This window comes from Macrobrachium nipponense, chromosome 16 (genome assembly GCF_015104395.2).
Source record: "Macrobrachium nipponense isolate FS-2020 chromosome 16, ASM1510439v2, whole genome shotgun sequence".
Taxonomy (NCBI): Eukaryota; Metazoa; Arthropoda; class Malacostraca; order Decapoda; family Palaemonidae; genus Macrobrachium; species Macrobrachium nipponense.
In genome coordinates this window covers 71,185,261-71,206,677 of record NC_087209.1, presented here as the reverse complement: position 1 = coordinate 71,206,677, position 21,417 = coordinate 71,185,261, and the positions used below count along the sequence as shown (strand labels likewise).

The 21,417-nt window shown below is 36.9% G+C and overlaps 1 protein-coding gene across 2 annotated transcripts in view; it reads right to left on the bottom strand.

The window, feature by feature from the left end:
- LOC135195814 (dipeptidase 1-like) overlaps window positions 1–21,417 on the bottom strand; it is a 154,945-nt gene that overhangs the window by 61,614 nt on the left and 71,914 nt on the right. Inside the window, exon 1 of one of the 2 annotated variants that reach the window (XM_064222300.1) lies at window positions 15,754–15,796. The exons of the other annotated variant lie outside the window; for it this stretch is intronic. The gene's annotated coding sequence lies outside the window, so the exon portion shown is untranslated. Of the gene's footprint in view, window positions 1–15,753; window positions 15,797–21,417 lie in introns of those variants that run through there. 2 annotated transcript variants of the gene reach the window in all.

Genomic DNA, 21,417 nt, shown 5'->3' with positions numbered 1-21,417 from the left:
AATCGCCATCCCCGCCTATTAAAAAAAAGAAATAAAGATGACAAGCCATGAAAAGAAAAGCAGGCAGAATCACACCGAGACCAAATTCTGTCCATCTGCAACCAGAATTCTCAATGAACCGGAGTTGCTCTTCCAAACCGCTTGGGAAAACAAAACAACGTTGTTTCCGAAACCAGGGGGACGCGGGAGCGATCTCCCTAATGGAGCAATGACAGTCTTTGGCAATCTCTCAGGATGAAATGGTTCCGGGTACATTAGGCTTTCTTGTTTTGCTCTCCCGTGAGGCAGGTGGAGGGAGTTGTTACGCAAGGCGATCCATTAGGGGCCAAAGGGAAGAAGGCACGGGTCATTTGCTTGTTTCGGGGCGAGGCAGGCAGTCGAATAAACAATTACTTTTTCTTGGGGAGAGAGAGAGAGAGAGAGAGGTTTACCTCGCGGAGGCCATCTCATAATGTTGGCGTACAGTTTAACAGATTGATCAATCAAGTCTGATTTCTTCAGTCTCTTCTTTCATACTATCTTACCATGCACCTACCAATGAACCTTAACAATTGACAAACAACCAGTTGCATAATTCACTACTTGGATTAACAGAAACATAATGGATTTTTGAATAAACGAGCCCATTCCGTTCCTTTCCTTTTTTAGTTAGGGGATCCAGCACGGGGTCCCTCGCCAGTGAGCCTTAGTACTGCAACACTGCCCTACGAGAGAGAGAGAGAGAGAGAGAGAGAGAGAGAGAGAGAGAGAGAGAGAGAGAGAGAGGCAAAGCAGCAAAGGAAAGGATATGTTAAATCATCCTCTTTAAGAGATGGATGTGTGTTAAGTAAGGAGCAGTGGGTCACAATAGACCCCGAGAGCCACCAAGTTTACGAAAACCCAGAGTGGAGAGAGAGAGAGTCTACGAGAAAGAAAGGAGAAAAACAAACACTGCAAACCTCCGGAAAAGGTTGCAAGTCTGCAGTTGCAGTTTTATTGCGCGTAAATAAGGAATGATACCTTGCCGCAGCCCCTGCATTCTTCTGGGAGAGTTAAGGAAGTGTTTGCAATTGCAAGCGAAATGCGGGAGTCGAATTCTAAGGAACCCGGCGGAAGAAACCTCTTCGGGTTATGCAGAGCCCTCCGGTGTTTTACGATGGCAATCTTCTGCCCAGGAATGTTGAATTAACAGACACTCACGAGTTTTTCAAACGTGTCCAGAATATTCAAAATATCGCATCGTCGAAACGATTGGCTCCATGCTTCATATCATGAAAAGAGGCGAAACTTGAAAGTTCTGGAGTGTGGAGCTGCTGATAAGGACAGTAAAAAGTTCTCTTTAAAGAGAGAAACTAAAATGGCAGATGTTAAATTTATTCAATATATTTTAACATGGTTTGCACGCCAGCCCAGTTACATGATATTCCGCTTTGTGTTCTATCTCTTCTTGAACTAATATATATATGTGTTAGGGCTCGTGCCTGTATGATAAGGCGCCCTATGAGGTAATGTTAGACTAGCGATAATCTATACGCTAAGTCGGTTGGTATTGCACTTCCATCTTCAATGGAGTGTCTGGGGTTTTGTAGATCACTTACGAAGTCGGTATTATCTTTACGACGATGTGTTAAACTCATGGTTCGGTGAGGTTCTTGTAGAAAACACAAGGTATAAAAATAGTATATTCTTCTGAAGTTTTACATGATGAAGATCAGGTATGATCGTACAAGTCTTCTATGACGATAGCTTGATCGCTTCTGCCAATGATGATGGCTAATCCTATTCCTCTACATGATAAAGCTTAGGTAAAGAGGTACAGTCTTCTAATGACGATAGCTAACTCTGTTCTGCCTGTCTACCATCTCTGTTACAAGTTATGAAGGAACAGACAGTAGTTCGAACATATGAACATACTATCAGATGACATAGTTTCATACGAACACACAATCGAATGAGACACGCTACAGATCACGTAGGCCGTTTGAATAATAGGTCGGGGTGGAGTTGTCTCAAGCAGGGAGCTTGGACTAATGTTTATAAACAATTGAATGACTACAGGTGACGGCATGTTATCTTAGCTTACATACTTATTGTATACGTCATCTTTAGCGTCTCTAGTCTGATCACATTCCTGCAAGCAATCTTTTATATATATGGACTAACATTCCATATTTTTATTATGTAAACACTTACATTAGCTCGGTCAGCTACCAAAACCAACCACTGAATATTACTCAAACTTGACTTGCATTTGACTTATAGGAGTGTGATACAGACACTATGTGAATATATATATATAAGTAAATAAAAATTCATGGTGTACATGAATTGATTCAGTAATAAAACAAGTAAAATGAAAATATTGTAAAATCAATGATGATTGGTAATAATGTGATACATGATATATATAATGATACAGTTTTTCACTTCATCTCTTTAAGATACTTATGCTACAGAAAATACTAATGTACTCTGATAATTGCATAGAATGAAGATTAACATGATAAAAATCATATTTTAACTGATAAAAAATATCATATATGAATTGATAAAATTATTAATGTTTATGCTGATTGATTCGTTGATTTCTGATTCATTAATCAATATACTAACTCATATATAACTGCAGATATTGGGAAGATAAAAGGTAACAGATTGATTATAGGCTACCTGATTTGTTTATACATTGGTATATGGATTCATATAATTATGATTAATATATGTGCACTTTAAATAGATTCCTACTGCGTACACGCAAAGATATATTTAGATTCCGTTATTTATGATCATCTATATAAGAGATTCCTATTGCGTACACGCAAAGATATATTTCGACTCTGTTATTTATGATCAATTATATATAGGATACATGATACTTTATATATATAGGATACATGACCGAGGTTATACTACTACACTTTTAACTAGCTTTCGAACAACTTTTCGTCCATTACACAGTTCCAGACAACCACCTTTAGCCAAATGAAACGGCCTTTTTCAATGGTTAAAACAAGGGGAAAATTTGCCTGGGCGGGTCCAACGTTCTATTTTGCGCTCATACTTATTCTCTGCATCCTAAGCTACACGATTACGTTCGCGATGAATAGATCATCCCAGCACGAGTCCTTCGCCAGCAAAGTAGAGTTGAATATCCTTCGGGTCGTAATTGTCGGAAGTATGTCCCATTCGTAGTCGATTTCCACAGCCACCGGAGCATTCCGCATTAAAACGAGATTAACGACGAGATACGGTGTCGGTCGAAGAAGTCCATGAAATTCCTTTCACATTGTAGGCGGTTGTTACTTGACTGTAGTCATCCGCAGCGACGAACGATTTTTTGAAGTTGCTATGTGAAACTCTCGTACTGCAGGATACTGTAACAGGTTCCATTAATCAGCCTGCAAGTGAAATTATACTTGTCACAAGGGCAAAGTAAATTCAGACGACATCCAAATACAGGGGAGGGGAGAGAGCCATTTAGACCAGACGTAACCCACATGAATTCGCTGATATTTTGGAATTCAAAAGAATCCGCTGTACAAACTTTTTTTATCCATGGCATTAACAATGAGTGAACCTATCCAGGTCTATGATGACTTGTAAAAATATCCATAATTATAAAAAATAAATAGATATTCAATACGAATCCCAAAGAAAATTCGATATTACTGGTAGTAAGTTACTAGACAAAGAAGTGTGAAACGGAGCTATTTGTAAGATTGCCAGGCAACATAAGAGTCAAAGAGAATATTAATCATGATTCTATGTGCCCTAACAAAAGTTTCATATTCAATTTTCTCGTGCGCATCCTCTGAGGTTAATTTTTTTTTTTTAAACTTTATTAATAGGTAGGAGATGCAACGAAAAAAACCCACTATGTAACTAATTTCTAAATAAACTTTGGGTTTTCCAAGAAAATGTGACATTTTCCCATGAATGTTTTACTTGAATTGTAATAGGCTAATGTTGCAAGTAAATATTTCATATTCATATCGTGATACTTCCAAATGTCTATGAGGTTCAGAAAAAAAAAATTAATTCATTTTGTTGTTATAGAAATTCTATTTGCTTATATTGTTCATTAATTTTAAAATGATTACAAGTCCTTAACTAATTGCATTACACACACGGATAAGAATATGTTATGTGGCCCGTCATGTGACCTATGAACCACATGTGAAGTTCATGAACTAAGCATTCCTTTCTCCAGTCAATCTGCTTTTGCAAGCAGAGACGACACACAGATGAAGCCTGTGTAAGCAGATTATTGAGGTTAAAAGGAACAAATGCTGATACGGCAATGATGACGTCGTCACTTGGCAGGAGATTGCTCTCAGCCAGCTAAGAGTTACGTTACTTGCTGTAAGAGATACGACTTTAGTATTTTCAAATGATATTTTAGTGTTTTAATTCTCCACCCGCATGAGAAGAATGTCTGAAAAAAAAAAAAAACAACAGTACCAAAATTGAACAATATATTAGTTTCATGTTGGCATTATGTTAAATAAATATTCCTTATTCAAACTATATGAAAAAGGTTTCCATACAAATTCTATATATATTATTAGCCCTGTATAAGATTCATATAGGATTATTTCATAGATAACATTTTCACTTCTAGACTTCCTGACTTTAAAATCTCTTTTATTTTATTTTATTTATTTTATTTATTTAATTAGTTTATTTATTGTATTTATTTATTTATTTATTTAATTTTTTTTTTCATTGACTACGAATATAAATCACCGGGACAGACAATATGTCAGTAGGTTTTGATATGTGTTTGAACTTTTAGCTTATTTGTCATTACTAAAGCGTTAAGTTAGAGTTCAAATCTTTACGCATATATATTTGGATATTTAATGGTTACGTTTTGCTTATTGATATTATCGTGATTCCTTTTTTATTATAATTTGTAACCCTTCCGACTTCTTACGGAGTGTATTATATTGACTCCACTTGTATCCATATTTATTTTATTTTTTTATATTTATTTATTTATATATATTTTTTTTATATATCTTTGATAAATTAATGGTTGGCTTGAATATGTGGAAAAGTGTTCTAGCGGCGTACCGTATAAGGCTACTTGCGGCATCAATTCTATAGATACAAGATATCAATGATAAAGGTATTTAAAACCGCGAGAACCGCTATAATCCAGTTCGGATCCAACATCACGAGTTGTAACTCGTAAGACATTGACACTTCCTATTTAATTATCCGTTATTCTACCAAACCGATTGACTCTGGGTGATAAAATATATTATTGGTTTTCTTAATGGAAAGGAATTCACACAACGTGTTAAGGAGATTATTATTGATTTACACCACCCGAGCCACAGATTATTATGTGTTGAATTCCATATTTACTGATTTAGCACTCATAAATATTCCTAACGCACTCAATTTCGGTGTTTGTTTTTAGTGCTATTAATTCTATATAACGTGTCAAGGAACTATTAACACTAAGAAGTGTTTATTCCCTCTGTCAGACTCGTAATTCTGTTAATAATTCTACGTATATTCTTTCAAGGATTGATTTGGCACAGGATAGGCCCTTAACTGACAGGTGTCTTAGTGTGTCCCTTGTCTTCATGACACGTGTTACAATCAGTTATGTGCTTTTTATATCTGTAAACATTGTAGGCCAGTAAAATAGTGATTTGGCTTTCTGTGACATAGTAGGGAACCCTGGATGACGGAATGCAACCAGTTTATGACGATTGGTATGAAAGAGATTATTACTAATACCTGGTCGTTAGTCATCTGCTGTGTTCTTCGGGTTTTCCTCGTCACAGACCTACATATAATATTACATTTGATTACATTATTCTGATACACATACTTTAAATATATTTTTGCTTTAGGGTTTCTGCTCGAAAGTGTTTATTGGTTTTTTGCCTAGCCCACTGACCCTGTTTCCGTTTCGAAGTGTTTATTGTTTGGTGTTTATTGCTGCTGACTCTGTTTCCGTCTGAAGTGTTTATTGTTTGGGTCATGTCTGTTGACTCTTGCTTTGTTCAGTTTGTAACAGTTCTGCGCTCCGACTCAGATATTCAATGCTCGCGATCTCTTGGGTTAAGGAATTTTCTTGTTTAGATACGGTTTTAACAATAGGTACGGATGTTTCTATATCTTTTAGTCTAATTAATGGTTCTTTGCTGTATGGTGCGGGATTGCGGGATAATGCGTCAGCTATGATTATTGCTTTCCCAGGTAGATATCTTATCTTGGCTCCAAAGACCTGAATGATCATTTGTCACCGAGTTCCTTTTGGACTGTGATTAAAGCCTTTGAAAAAACTCGGTAAAGGACTCATGTTCAGTAAGGACTTTATCAGGATAGCCATAGATTATGAACTTAAGATGTACTAGTGAGTTAAAGATACCTAGCCCTTCCTTGCCTATTACTGCATATTTACTTTCAGAGGGCTTTAGTTTACGTGAATAAAAAGCTATAGGGAAGAACTGTTTATCATATTACTGAAGTAGTATCCTCTTACCCTTGGTCTGAGGCGTCTGTTGCAATAAAAAAAAATTCCTTATTTAAATCAGGGATTTTTAAGTTAGGTAAGCTGCATTTTCCGCTTTTAAGATATCGAACGCCTGTTGATGCTTTTCAGACCATAATAAATCTACGCTCTTCTTCGTAAGATCTGTTAAAGGAGCTGTCATGATTGAAGAGTTACATATTTACATACGATTGTAATACCCACTACAGCGCAAAAGTGCTGTATCCCCCTTTTACGTTAATCAGTACCGGAAAGTTATGAATAGCCGACACCTTACCATGGACTACTTTTAAGACCTTGACCAGACACATAAAACCTAGATAAACATGTTCGGTTTTTTAAAAACTCACATTTAGATATTTTACTCTGAGATTATTTGTCTTTGTCTCTGTAGCACTAGCTCTACTTTATGTGAATGTACTTCTAAGGTATTAGAAAAGATTACAAGATCATCCATATAGGCATGTAGGTTATCCCCTAAAAGTCTCCAAACACTATATTGTAATTTGGGGCGCAACGTAAGCCGAGGCATACGTAAAAATGATAATGTCCCCGGAGTGTGCTGAAAACGGTATATGAGGTACAATCACCTAGGTAATGGTATCAGGTAAAAGCCCTCAAGCAAGTCCAAGTTGGTGAAAAAAATTTATTCTAACCTAACAGAGATAAGATGTCGTCGGTACATCGCACTGGAAACTATCGGAAGTCGTTTCCTTGTTTAAGCGACAGAATCTACGCAGATACGCCAAGTCCGATCTTTTATGGCATGACATTTGAGGGAAAAATTATATGGGCTTATTTGATTTCCTAATGGCTCCTATTACTAACATTTTTCAACTTCGTCATTTATCTCTATTTTGAAATTTCATTGAAAGTCTACACGAAGGTACGTATATAGCTTAATGTTTGTCCTTAGACCGTATTTTGTGTTAAATTATATCCGTTTTTTTCCCAGAGATCACTCGCTAGTGGAGAAACTTCCTGGTATTCAGGTAAAAGATAAAAAAAATTTCTGCTGAATCACCTTGCGCTTGAATGACTTTACGGATATTACTTTAGATAGATTATCAGAGAGATTCATCCACGACTGGTTGGGCGTGATTAAAAATTAGCAACAATAAAAAAATGCGATATTTATAACTTCCGTATCCACGATATGTATACTTTTAGGGCTTTGTTCGCGGAAATCGTTATATTTCAGAGTGTCGGGAAGGATTAAAATTTCATTTCCCAGCAAAAGTCTTTTTACACGCACTAAGACATTCGAGGGTGCATGCTTCTCGAGATTTTTGCGTGCAAAGTACGACTGCGGTTGTGGGAGAATTCTGTTGGGTCATTTGAACAATGTTACGATTTATGAGACAAATGTATAGTTCCTTTATATAAGTTATTATTTGATTAACTGTCTCATTTTTGTTCAAACGGATTTTAATATGTTTGAAGGTTTATAGGATTTTCCTTTGATAAACACGCCTTATTTTGCAGGATGTAAGATAATATTTTGTATACCCCTAGATGGATCTTACAATTACACTACATACAGATCAACGTTTTTTATAACTATAGAGGTATCTGTAAACGCTCGCTTATCCGGACTTCTCATTAGGGAAGTTCGAACAACAGACGGTGAGTCCGTAAATACAAGATATTACGTGTATTAAAGAAATAAAACAAGATATTCTAATTTTTACGGCGCGTACAGTTGGGCTTAATCCACCAGTATTTATTATAACTTATGTATTAAAAAAAAAAACGAAAACCTGCTCTGATTACTTATACGGTCGTGTGTTTCATAGGAAAAATCCTTTTTAATTCAAAAAGATATTGGTATGAACCAACATCGCTTTTCCCCACTCTGCTAGAGTCGCTTATTGTGTGGAATTTGCTATGCTTTGAACACTTCGGCAGTTTTTTGACTAACCTTGACCGCTTGACTAGGTGACACAGTCACCGAGTTTGCTTGTTTGATTCTGAACGGGCTACTGTTTCTATTTCTTTTTGTAATAATTAGGATCCTTCTCTTTATTACCATCGGCAACATATTGTGTGTTTTTAGCATTACGTTGCTGGTTACGTATAAAGCAATGAATGACTAACTATTAGGAACTGAGCGATTACTAATTAAGACGAGTTATCTCTACTGCATTCAATCTTAACTGTTTGTACTTCATTCGTTGCTAAAATTTGAAATAGTGAGGGATCCTGGTCAGCGCATTTAGCCTGATGAAAGTTTTTTACAGACATGTTATTCCTTGCAATCCAGCCATATTTTTAAAGTTGAGTTGAGTCATTGAGGTTCGATATTTTATATAACTCAAAAAACTCAAGGCTAAAACTGCGATCGGGACTTGCAAAGGAGCATTTATTGTCATGACCCGAAATAGTGTTACCTCTAATTTATATAGATTTGTACGGGTGTTCCACTTGTTTTTTGTGTGTTTTCTAATCACTACGGTGCTTAACGACCCTATCCATGCATCTGTATAAATACAGACGTCCACTGCGTAAACGCATATTCACTGTTTAATATGATTTGTTACGTAAGGGATTTAATAATCACCCAAAATGATAAAATTAACATAGTATATGATTATGATATTTCAGTAGAACTTCTGGAAACAGACACTCAAAGATAAAACTCGCAGTAGCGAAATCTCAATGATGTAGATAATTTCTGTAAAAAAGTAAGATTAAGAATGTCTCGTAACTTCAGCCACAGGAATAACGAAATTCGACCTGCAAAGGAAACACTCAAAGTTACTCCAAATGAATAAAAAATTGTACTTAGCTTGCTTTTGTGGGAAGTCACGGTGTTCCGATAACGACACACGGCCGGTTGGTCCTCCTTCTCTATTTAGCGGACGACCTGGTTTGGCTTCAGTTTCCCCCGTGCGCGTTGTTTCGATGATTCGAGCCCTTGAAAAATCCGATGCTGCAGACGCGTTCGGTTTGTTTCTTGGAGTGCCGGAAACGCTCACTAACGATGTTTTCTTGAATGATTCTAATGAGACGAAGCTTGCGTTGTCGTAGGAAAAAGGACACGTCGGTTTTGTTTCTTGAAGTTATTCACTAACGATGATACTAAGTTGCTTGACGAATCTTGTTGTTTTCTGAAGTCGCTCACTAATGATGATACTAGGTTGCTTGAAGAATCTGCTGCTTCCGTCGTCGTTGACTTCTTATGATACATGATTTATTATTCTGGTTTTTTTCTTCGTAGGACGTTGTAGAGTTCTTCTGGTCCGCTGGCCACCAATATTAGGGCTGTGCCTGTATGATAAGGCGCCCTATGAGGTAATGTTGAGACTAGCGATAATCTATACGCTAAGTCGGTTGGTATTGCACTTCCATCTTCAATGGAGTGTCTGGGGTTTTGTAGATCACGTTACGAAGTCGGTATTATCTTTACGACGATGTGTTAAACTACATGGTTCGGTGAGGTTCTTGTAGAAAACACAAGGTATAAAAATAGTATATTCTTCTGAAGTTTTACATGATGAAGATCAGGTATGATCGTAACAAGGTTCCTTTCTATTTGACGATAGCTTGATCGCTTCTGCCAATGATGATGGCTAATCCTATTCCTCTACATGATAAAGCTTAGGTAAAGAGGTACAGGTCTTCTAATGACGATAGCTAACTCTGTTCTGCCTGTCTACCATCTCTGTTACAAGTTATGAAGGAACAGACAGTAGTTCGAACATATGAACATACTATCAGATGACATAGTTTCATACGAACACACAATCGAATGAGACACGCTACAGATCACGTAGGCCGTTTGAATAATAGGTCGGGGTAGTTGTCTCAAGCAGGGGAGCTTGGACTAATGTTTTATAAACAATTGAATGACTACAGGTGACGGCATGTTATCTTAGCTTACATACTTATTGTATACGTCATCTTTAGCGTCTCTAGTCTGATCACATTCCTGCAAGCAATCTTTTATATATATGGACTAACATTCCATATTTTTTTTATTATGTAAACACTTACATATGTACTAGCTGACCAACCCGGCGCTGCCCAGGAAACTCTAAATGACAATCGATAAACTCTCTCTCTCTCTCTCTCTTTCCTGTTAACATAGTTACATTTTTTACTTTTTATGTATCACGACTTTTCACCACTATGTCTACTGGGGCTGAACTTGGACTTGAAGGGCACTGGGAGTGTGTCTGTTCATCCCAGCGATATCAAAAACTATGAATTCAACACTCAATATATATCATTTTTTACCTTTCATTTCTTACCCCTTCTCACCCACCTTCCTACTGGGGCTGAAGGTGGACTTCAAGGGCATCAGGAGTGTCAACTGTTCATCTCAGCAACCTCAAAAGCTATGGATTAGAAAGTAATATCTGCAGTTTTCGGTTGTTTTTAGATTCCCCCTTCTCACGCCCTCTTTCTATCAGGGATAAACTTCGACTTAAAGGACATCGGACGTATCACTATTCATCTCGCCGACCTTGAAAACTATAAATTAGACAATAATACATGTCATCCCCTTCCCACCCTCGTCTCATCCTCCTTTACCTATTGAGACTGAACTTAGACTTAAAGGACATCAGAAGTGTCATTATTCATCTCAGTGCCCTCAAAAGCTATGGATTAGGTAGTAATATCTGTAGTTGTTATTTTTATATGTCACCCCTTCTCACCCCTTCTCACTCCTCCTTCCTATCAGGTCTAAGTTGGACTTGAATGGCAACGGGAGTGTCACTATTCATCTCAGTGGCCTCGAAAACTATGGATTACACGCTAATATCTGTCGCTTTCTGTTATTTTTGCATTTCACCCCCCTCCCACCCCCTCCCTATTGGGGCAAAACATGAACTTGAAAGGCATCAGGAGTGTCACTATTAATCTCAGCGACCTCAAAGACTATGGATTAGGTACTTAATATCTGTTGTTTTCGGTTTTTTTTATTTCACCCCTTTCCCACCCAGCTCCCTTACAGTAGTCTTTCTCCATGCTAAGTTATAATTATGTATATCAAATCTTGTTGAAATTGCTCAGCGCGCATGTGTATGGCGCAAAAACACATGCATACATTCATCCATTTATATATATATTAAATGTGTGAGTGTGTGTGTGTAACACAAAGAGGAATATAAGGTAACTGGGTTGACGTTTACACCATGTTAAAAGATACTGAATCCATTTAACGTCCGTCATTTTAATTTCTTTCCAGCTGTTGCTATCACCTGCTGTTCACTTACTCTACGCCTCTCTTCCTTTACATTTTGAACGATAGGTTAGTTATAAACCAATCGCTTTTCCTTACAATTTGGAGTTTAGGAGCTGATAACGACTTCAAGAAGTGTCATGATGTATATTTTGTTTAAGAGATAGAAAACAACGAGGAATATCAACTAACCGGATTGATTTGTATACTGATTCAATCTAACATATCTCATTCTAATTTCTTTACATCCATTTTTATCTCTTGCTGTCCACTTCCTCTACGCCCTCTCCTTCCTTTTTGCAACGCAAGGTTCATGTACGCCAGTCAACAATTTGTGCTTATCTCTCAATTTCCAATCTGCTTCTAATCTTTATTCTTCGTTTTCTTGTCCGTCGTCAATTACCCTTGTTTATTCGTCAGTCATTCGATCCCCATTGCATTTCAGTAATCATCTTACTCAGGCACTGTTTTATCGGTTTTCCTTCCCCTCTCTTACGCATCTCTGAGAACTGAGGAAAATCCCTTCCCTCCTCATTCCTCTACCCCTGCTGCTCCTTTTCCTCCACTTCCTTATCCACCTTTGCCCTCTCCCCTCCCCCCCCACCCCCGCCCCCTTTTTTTACCCCCCCCCTGCCTGGAAAGGAACCGAAGGACACCAGGGCTTCGTGTCAACTTTATTCCGCAAAAGTTAGAGGGAGAGAGAGTGACTCGCATGCATTTTCCAGGAGTTTAGAGAATTCCTCTTTCGCCTTATTATTTATTTATTTAATTGCTCCTTCCATTTTCCTCTTAACTTTTTGGAGGAGGCTCCCTCCCGGATTGTTTTTGTGTACTTAACTCTCTCTCTCTCTCTGGCCCCTTCGGATTTTTTTTGTGAGATTGCTTTCTTTATGTGGCCCTTTCGTATGTTATGTACTTCTTGAAAGCTCCTCAATCAAGTAATTGTTTAAAGGAGAGCTAAATTCTTCTCTCTCTCTCTCTCTCTCTCTCTCTCTCTCTCTCTCTCTCTCTTTCTCTTTAAAACGTTAATAGAAAGAAACAGAGAGAGAGAGAGAGAGTGCAATTGTGTGGGAAACCCCACAGAGAAAGAGCTTGAGGACTTTTTTTTTCCATTCCAGAAGGATTAATTTCCATAATAATTTCCTCTATCACCGTTAATGGATGTCTTCACGAGTTAGTGCCATCTCATTTCAAAGATCCTCCATCACTATCTCATTCCCTGTTTCGTCTTTTGTTGCTCATTATCACCCACAAATGGAAACCATTCAAGTCTCCACGTAAAGAGAAAATCAGAGAGAGAGAGAGAGAGAGAGAGAGAGGGGGGGGAATGCAAACGAACGATTACTGTTTCCGTGTAATTCGTGGAATTCGAAATGTATTATGTAAGATGTTGTCATACTTGTGCTACATCGACGACCGTAATGATCGCTGTTGATGATTACAGTAAAAGGCATTTTCCAGTGAAATTTGCCTTTTTCTAAATAAACCATATTTTTTGCCTGGCAGGTTCCAGGTGATCAAGAAAATTTAATATTGACATCGGCGCTTCGAAGCTCAGAAGCTGATATCCTTGAAAGCGCTTCGCATCAATATGCTGGTATTTCTTACATGTGCGGTTTAATGATGTATGTTTTTATTTGCTTGTTGATTCGTGTCTTATGTTACACGTATTATTTTCATTGAATATTTTCTCTTGTCCGTTTTCTTCTGTCAAAATAAGGTCATCCCATTCTGCTAAACTTCACTTTGCAAGATAATGATTCCTTGATCCTTATCTCACCTGAATTTTCGATCGCTTCAAAAATAAAAAAAAATAAAAACCTTAGTTTTCAAGAAGAGGAAAAGACGTTAGTCACTCCTTGCAATGAACTAGCGTTGCCTTTGGGGTCTGAACGTGATTCATTCATTCGAATAAAAACACCACATTTTGAAAGATTTATCAGTTGGCTATTAATTATGAATGGTCCCGCACGAAACATACTTGCGGGTTGCAAATCATTCGCGAAACGCTCTCGCCTGACAAGAAAGCACTTGCCGTGATAAAGAGACCTGATTCTTACATTCTAAGAGAGAGAGAGAGAGAGAGAGAGAGAGAGAGAGAGAGAGAGAGAGAGAGAGAGAGGTGCCCCTGAGAACCATTACGAAATTGCCTATCCCGTTTCAACCACAGTCACACTCCTATGAATTATTATTCCCGTGTGAATAAGGTATTCAAGACTCGGCAACGCTTATATAACAACGTTTTGATTCGCTTTTATAAAGTGAGATAAAATATTGCCTGGTTAGTTGTTATTCGATGGGCGAAGCGTACTTGGTATTTTGAAGTGTAACATTATTTAACTTAATCTTTTTTTTATTATGCCCTGGCATAATATGCATTATGCTTATTATGCCCTGGCATAATATGCATTATGCTATGTGATGAGTAACATTCCCTCTCTTGGTATGTATGGTAAGATGCAATTGGCGATCTTGTTGTACGGTAAAAATGGTTTGTGTTATGCCGTTTGTAAGGTAATGAATAGCAACTAAATGGATTTTGAGGTTTAAAATTCTTTCTCTTTCTGTCAGCTTAGCAACTAGAAAATTTTCGGTTTGAAACCTGGTCAGTTCACGTGTTCATTTTTCTTGTTTTTTTTTTTCTTCTTTATATATTTAGATAAAAATTGCTGGTAATAAATCTTGCTTTATCAGAACGAGAATACTAATTTCTTTTATTAATAATCATAACACCCACTTGGACTACTGCATGTATGGTAACATTCTCTAGGCACGTTACTGGAAAGTAAAATGTATTCGACGGGCAACTTAAAAGGTAAAGTACGCGTGACACGCGAACTAAATGATAAATAACTTGAACTAGGCATCTTCTTGCACAGTGACACATACTTTGAGATGTGCAGATTGGCATAGACCTGGTGCTTGGAATGCTGTTTTTAGGGCAAAATACACTTATGTGCTTCGTGTAGAGTTGCGTTTCCTTGGCTTGGTATTTCATGGTTAAAATGCAATCGGAGTTTAACATGCAACCCTTCTGTACATCTATGCGACCAATTAAGTGTCTTGACGCATTTTTATTCCATGAAGGCTGCGTATAAAGCAAGACTGCTATTGTAATTAATTGCACGTCAGGAAATTCATCTCTAAATGTGTATCCAATGCCAGCAATTTTATGTTTTCAAAGAAAATAATCCTAATTATACGAGTGATAAAGCGAACAGTTAGGACTCGATTACTGGGACTTATATATTGCCTGTTTTTAGCCAAAACTTTACATCAAAGACTAATTGTCCTGAAGATTTTTTTTTGTGTGTGGCGGGTGGGGGGGATCAAGGTACAGATGTTTCAAACGGCAGTGACTCAACTAGGGTTTGAAAGACAATTTTCCTTGAGCTGCTGAATAACCGCGGCTATATTTCGATTGGTTTAAGACATCGTATTTTAAACAATATTAGTTACTTTAAAGAAAAGGAGATTTTTTCAGCTTGATCAGTTTGTAAGTTTTCGTAGAATATGTGTAGAGGAGTGTAAGATATTATATAGGGCTAAGATGACAATATGACAATATACTCTGTAGTAGATATGTGATAGTGATTAGCACAATAATTAACGGAAATTGTCTTCCCCTCACTCACCCCCAAACTCCTTATTTGCTAAATAACAAATGCAAGGGCACAGTAAATGCAGACTGGAGTTGCATCGCATACGTATACGTAGCCACACGCATACTGCGATAGTAGAATAATTAGTTGAACTTACGAACGTTTTATGCTTAGAGCAACGATATGGTCAGTGTAAACATACAAGTGAACAAAAAAGACGCACAACCACATAAGAAACGAACAAAGTGGAAAGAGTCAGTTTAAACAGGAAAGTGCATCAAGTACGTACAAGTACGTACACAATGGCAGGCGCTTGCAGTCACATAGCAAATTGTTGAACAATTGGACACGATTTCCGTTGCTATGCAACGAACGGAAGTGGTCATGTAAATTTACAACACATGCGCACTAACAAACAACCGAACACACACACGCACACATAAATGCAGCCCTAATCTCGATCGTCTTACCTGAGCTGCCACATGCCCTCTCCGCAGCCTGGGCAGATCGGTGTGGGAAGGGAGAGCACTTACCGCCACGGCTTCTCCTCGGTGAGTCAGCGGAGAGGTTGAAGGAATGCAGCTTGTTGTGGAGGAACATGCGAAGGTTCCACGGGAGGTCGTTGTGTCTGGAAGCAGAGAGAAAAATAAAATTCATTCAGGTGTTATCAGAGCAGTTAGATTATTTTTGCTAAAGATACTTATGGTGGAAAGACTTATCGTGTTCTTCCCAGCAGATGGATAAATCCTTTTACTTGCAACTTGACTAACACATCAACGACTTAATTGATTACCTTATGTTATGTTATGACTTAACCCCAGTTTCATATGTTAGAATATGTCTCCGTATCCAGATTAAGGTGTACGGTATCTTGTTTACATTATTTTCCAATAGCCACAGCCTGATGTTCCTCCCCTCACAACCTACTAGTAACGGTAGGTTGCCAGGCCACAATAAATAAGGAAAAAAAAAACATTCAAACTTTTTTATTGTGACTATGGTAAGTTATAAGGGCTTGAACAAAGTAAAATAAGGTAAATTTGCAAGATAAAATATTACCAGTAGCAAAAACAACAACAATAATAATTGCTATCAGCAGTGAACATACCTCCATTAACTACGCAATGGAGGAATCTATAAATGGATGTCATTTCCTCAAACGTACTTCATTTTATCTCGTAAAGCAAGTGAAATTTTAAATTGATAATAGAAGTTAAGTATATCATAGTTTAACTGGGACCACTGAGCTGATTAACAGCTCTCCTATTGGGCTGGCCCGAAGGATTAGATATTTTTACGTGGCTAGGAATCAATTTGGTTAACTAACAACTGGACTTACAAGTTATTGTGGGATCCGAACTACGTTATATCGAGAAATTCATTTCTAATCACCAGAAGGAAATTCCTCTTGATTCCACCACGTTGGCAGGGTGGGAAATATTAATAAAAAAAAAAAACAATTTAGTTTTCATGGTGGCAAATTCTGAACACTCCATTGCTAGCAACCAAAAGTCATTATCATGTGGTTAGGAATTCCCGATTAATGCTTTCATCCAGATCCATCACGAACGTTCATCATTCTTGAGATATCGATCAACAGAACAAACGCAGATGCTGAGACAAGAGTGGAAACATTCCCACATGTCAGAATTGCTGGAACAGATGATGGGGAAGGAAAACTTATAAAAAGAAGACATTTAAGAAGGTGCATAATGGTCAGTTTGCTTTGAACTTCTACGGAACCTTCACAGGTCAGCCTGCCATAACCAGGTGACAAACACACACACACACACACCTCGAACGTCCACAAGATTAGTTGCTTTTGTGGCCCTTTGATGTCTGCGACACTAAGTAAATGGCGTAGTTCAGGAGTACGAGATCTATAAACCACACATCATGTAAAAGTTAAGTATACCTTAGTTTAACCAGACCACTGAGTGATTAACAGCTCTCCTAGGGCTGGGATGTAATCCCGACCCTTATTCTTAGTTTTCCTTTTGTCTCTTCGTTTTCTGTATTTTTATTTTATATTTATTTTATTTATGTATTTATTTATTTATTTATTATTTATTTATTTTTCCCTTGGACTCGAAAATGGCATTAGGTTCGGTCGGTCCATTTGGCTGAAATCTCAAAAAGTCGGTCACAAGTATACTACATGAAAGGGAGACTCATATTATATCCACAGTGCTTGTTTCACCGTAGCCTCTTATTCTAGGATTGGATTATCACTAAAAATTCACGGTAAACTTAGAAAACTGATGGAAGCGGAAGTAAGTTCCATCGAAGCCTAAAAAAATCAAAAGTGCATTTGGTTTAGGATTATGTATTCTCTTCTACTTCGTTATTTGAATATCTGACTGTAAGAATGGTACTGTAGTAGATTCACATCAACCTGCATCTAATGTCAAGGTCGTCCCTTGCGACGCTCCTGATTGGCTGTTGATAAGCCAGTCACAGGGCTGGAAAACTCTCAGTCTTTCCCGAGAGTTCACATAGGCGGGATGTATGTTCCACCTCTCCTGAGAGACACTTTTGAAAAATATGTATCCCTCAGGAAGAGGTGGAACATACATCTTGCCTATGTGAACTCAGAGTGTCCAGCCCTGTGATGGGCTAATCAACAACCAATCAGGAGCGTCGTAAGGGACTGGGCTAAACATCAGATACCACGGTGATGTGAATCTAGTAGACTAATTAACATCGTATATAACGATACGCATCATATATCATACACAGTGAACGCTTATTGAAGAAATTTCGTTAATATCTCAGTTTTAACGCTCACCAAAGACATTGTTACTCTCATTTTTTTTTTGTTTTTTTTTTTCAGCAATCGCCGTGTCTTACACTTAACAAAAATTCCTTAAATAGCAAAGCCCCCACCACCTCTCTCTCCTCTCTCTCTCTCTCTTCTCTCTCTCTCTCTCTCTCATATCGTGATGCATCTCGTACTTCTTTCTGATCACAGCCGAAGAATCGTGCCGTATCCTAAAATGAAGAGAAAGGGACCAGTATATAGGCCGTTCATGAAAATCCAGAGGGTATCTGTAGAGGCGCTATGCAATTATCTATGCACTCGTTGATTGATCAAACCGTAATAAGTCACTAAGAGAGAGAGAGAGAGAGAGAGAGAGAGAGAGAGATCATGACTCCGTCCAAATGTATACCATGTTAGATATGCATCGCAAAGTCGGCGCCTTTCTTTGCCTCTATTTTCCGCTATTCCAGGAGTAGTGCAATGTCACTATACTCTCAATATCACTAACCTTACTAATCGTTATTAACATCAGCTCATGGCCATTTCCTTCATTTATTTATCTTCATGTTTCTAAGACATCTCCCCTTTTCTCTCAATTCTTCGGCTCTATTCAAGTTGTACTTTCGCTTTGGAAGTTTTCTTTTCATATCTCTATTGTTTTTCCGTCTTATCAAAAAACAATATCTCTCTATGGCTTGCTTACATTGCATCAGCTGTTGACCTCTCACCGCCGGCGTTTATGTAAACGGACTCAAGGTATTTACTATGTGAACTTTTGTCAGTAAACACCGATTACCGTAAAACAGAGGCAGACAGACCACACACAAACAAACAAACACAACACACACACACACAAGAAATAGAGAGAGAATGTTATTTTAACTAGGGCTGTATTTCAGTTAGGTGGGGAATTACTTCGTGTATGCTTTTTTGTGCTAATTATGGTATATTATATATATGTATGTATGATGTATATATATATATATATATATATATATATATATATATATATATATAAGTATGGAGACAGGAGCAATCACTCAGGGATAGACATATTGGAGTAGGGAGACGCGTTCTGTCTTTCATCCATTTATTAGCGCCGACGTTTCGTATCAGCTTGATACATTTTCCAGGCTGAAACGATTACACATCAATTGCGTATAAGTAAAAAGATACACACATGTTTACCAACACCAAAATTAAAAACCTTTTAATAAATTAGGAATAAAAACAGAGTAAAAAACAGAAACACAGAATAACAGTGAAAGGGCTAGGAGCAAATACAGAAAAACAAATTAGTTAAAAAATAATAATGATAATAATAGAAAAATATATAATAATAATAATAATAATAATAATAATAATAATAATAATAATAATAATAATAATAATAATAATAATAATACGCAATTGATGTGTATCGTTTCAGCCTGGAAAATGTATCAAGCTGATACGAAACGTCGGCGCTAATAAATGGATGAAAGACAGAACGCGTCTCCCTAATCCAATATGTATATATATATATATATATATATATATATATATATATATATATATATATATATATATATCTATATATCTATATATATATATATATATATATATAGATATATATATATATATATATGATATATATATATATCTATCTATAATATATAGTAGATAGATATATATCTATATATAGATATATATATATATATAGATATATAGATATATATATCTATATATCATATCTATATATATATATATATCTATATATATGATATATATATATATATATTTGTATAGTAGTGTGTGTGTGTTTTATACATATATATACATAGGTAGGTATGAATATACATTATATATACATACTATATATGTGTGTGTGTGTGTGTGTGCGCGCGTGTGTGTACAAGCATACATGTGTTGGTCTAAGTTAAGTTCTATGATCTAGAACAAAAAATGAACCAAGAATCTTTCCTTCTTGAACAACTGACCTATGGGTGTGAGAGATGAGACCTTACAGACCTTACAGACCTTACATCTTGTTCGGGTTGCCCCAGGTCCCTCAGTGTGAGGCACCTCTAATGTCTACCAGAGAGTTGCTAGTACATCTTCCGGTATATTTTGCATCTTCCAATCTTGGATGGTCTGGGATGCAGTTAGATATTTGTCGAGCTTATTCTTAAACACATCTACGCATCACTCCTGATATATTCCTCAGATGAGCTGGCAACGCATTGAATAGACGCTGCATTATCGATGCTGGTGCGTAGTGGATTAATGTCCTGTGTGCTTTCCTTATTTTTACCTGGTATAGTTTTGGGCACTATTAATCTACCTCTGCTTGCTCTTTCTGATATTTTTAGTTCCATGATATTTTCTGCTATTCCTTCTATCTGTTTCCATGCTGAATTATCATGTAGCGTTCTTTCTCCTTTCTAGACTATATAATTTTAAGAATTGTAGTCTTTCCCAGTAGTCAAGGTCTTTAACTTCTTCTATTCTAGCTGTAAAGGACCTTTGTACATCTCTATTTGTGCAATATCCTTTTGATAGTGTGGTACCATATCATATTGCAATATTCAAGTGGACTACAAACATATGTTTTATAAAGCATAATCATGTGTTCAGCTTTTCTTGTTTTGAAGTGCCGTAACATTCCCATTTTTGCTTTACATTTTGCCAACAGATGCTATTTGATCATTGCATAACATGTTCCATTCATCATCACACCAAGGTCTTTAACTGCTTCCTTATTTGTGATTGTCTCATTATTAGGTCCCTTATATGCATATAGCTTTCTTTCTCTGTCTCCATAATTTATTGATTCAAATTTATCAGAGTTAAATACCATCCTATTTACCTCTGCCCAATCATATACTTTGTTAAGGTCTCTTTGTAGAGCGTTCCTATCTTCATCACAAGTAATTTCTCTACTTATTCTTGTGTCATCTGCGAAACTACTCATACCGAATCCTTAACATTATTGTCTATGTCTTCAATCATAATAACAAACAGTATTGCAGTTAACACCGTACCTTGCGGCACACCGGATATTACCTTGGCTTCATCCGATTTTCTCGTCGTTTGCAATAACTAATCTGTTTTCTGTTGTGTAAAAACAAATTCTTTTAAACCATCTTCCTAACTTTATCCACGATATTGTGTTTTCTAATTTTCTTCGCTAATATATTATGGTCTACTTTATCAAAAGCTTTTGCAAAGTCTAAATAAACACATCTGTTTCATTTCCGCTTTTCATATTTTTGAATATGTTCTCACGGTGGACTAACAGTTGGGTTTGTGTACTTTTTCCGGGTACGAAAACCATGTGTCCTTTATTAAACAAATATTTTTTATTAAATGTTTCATAATATTTTTCTTCATT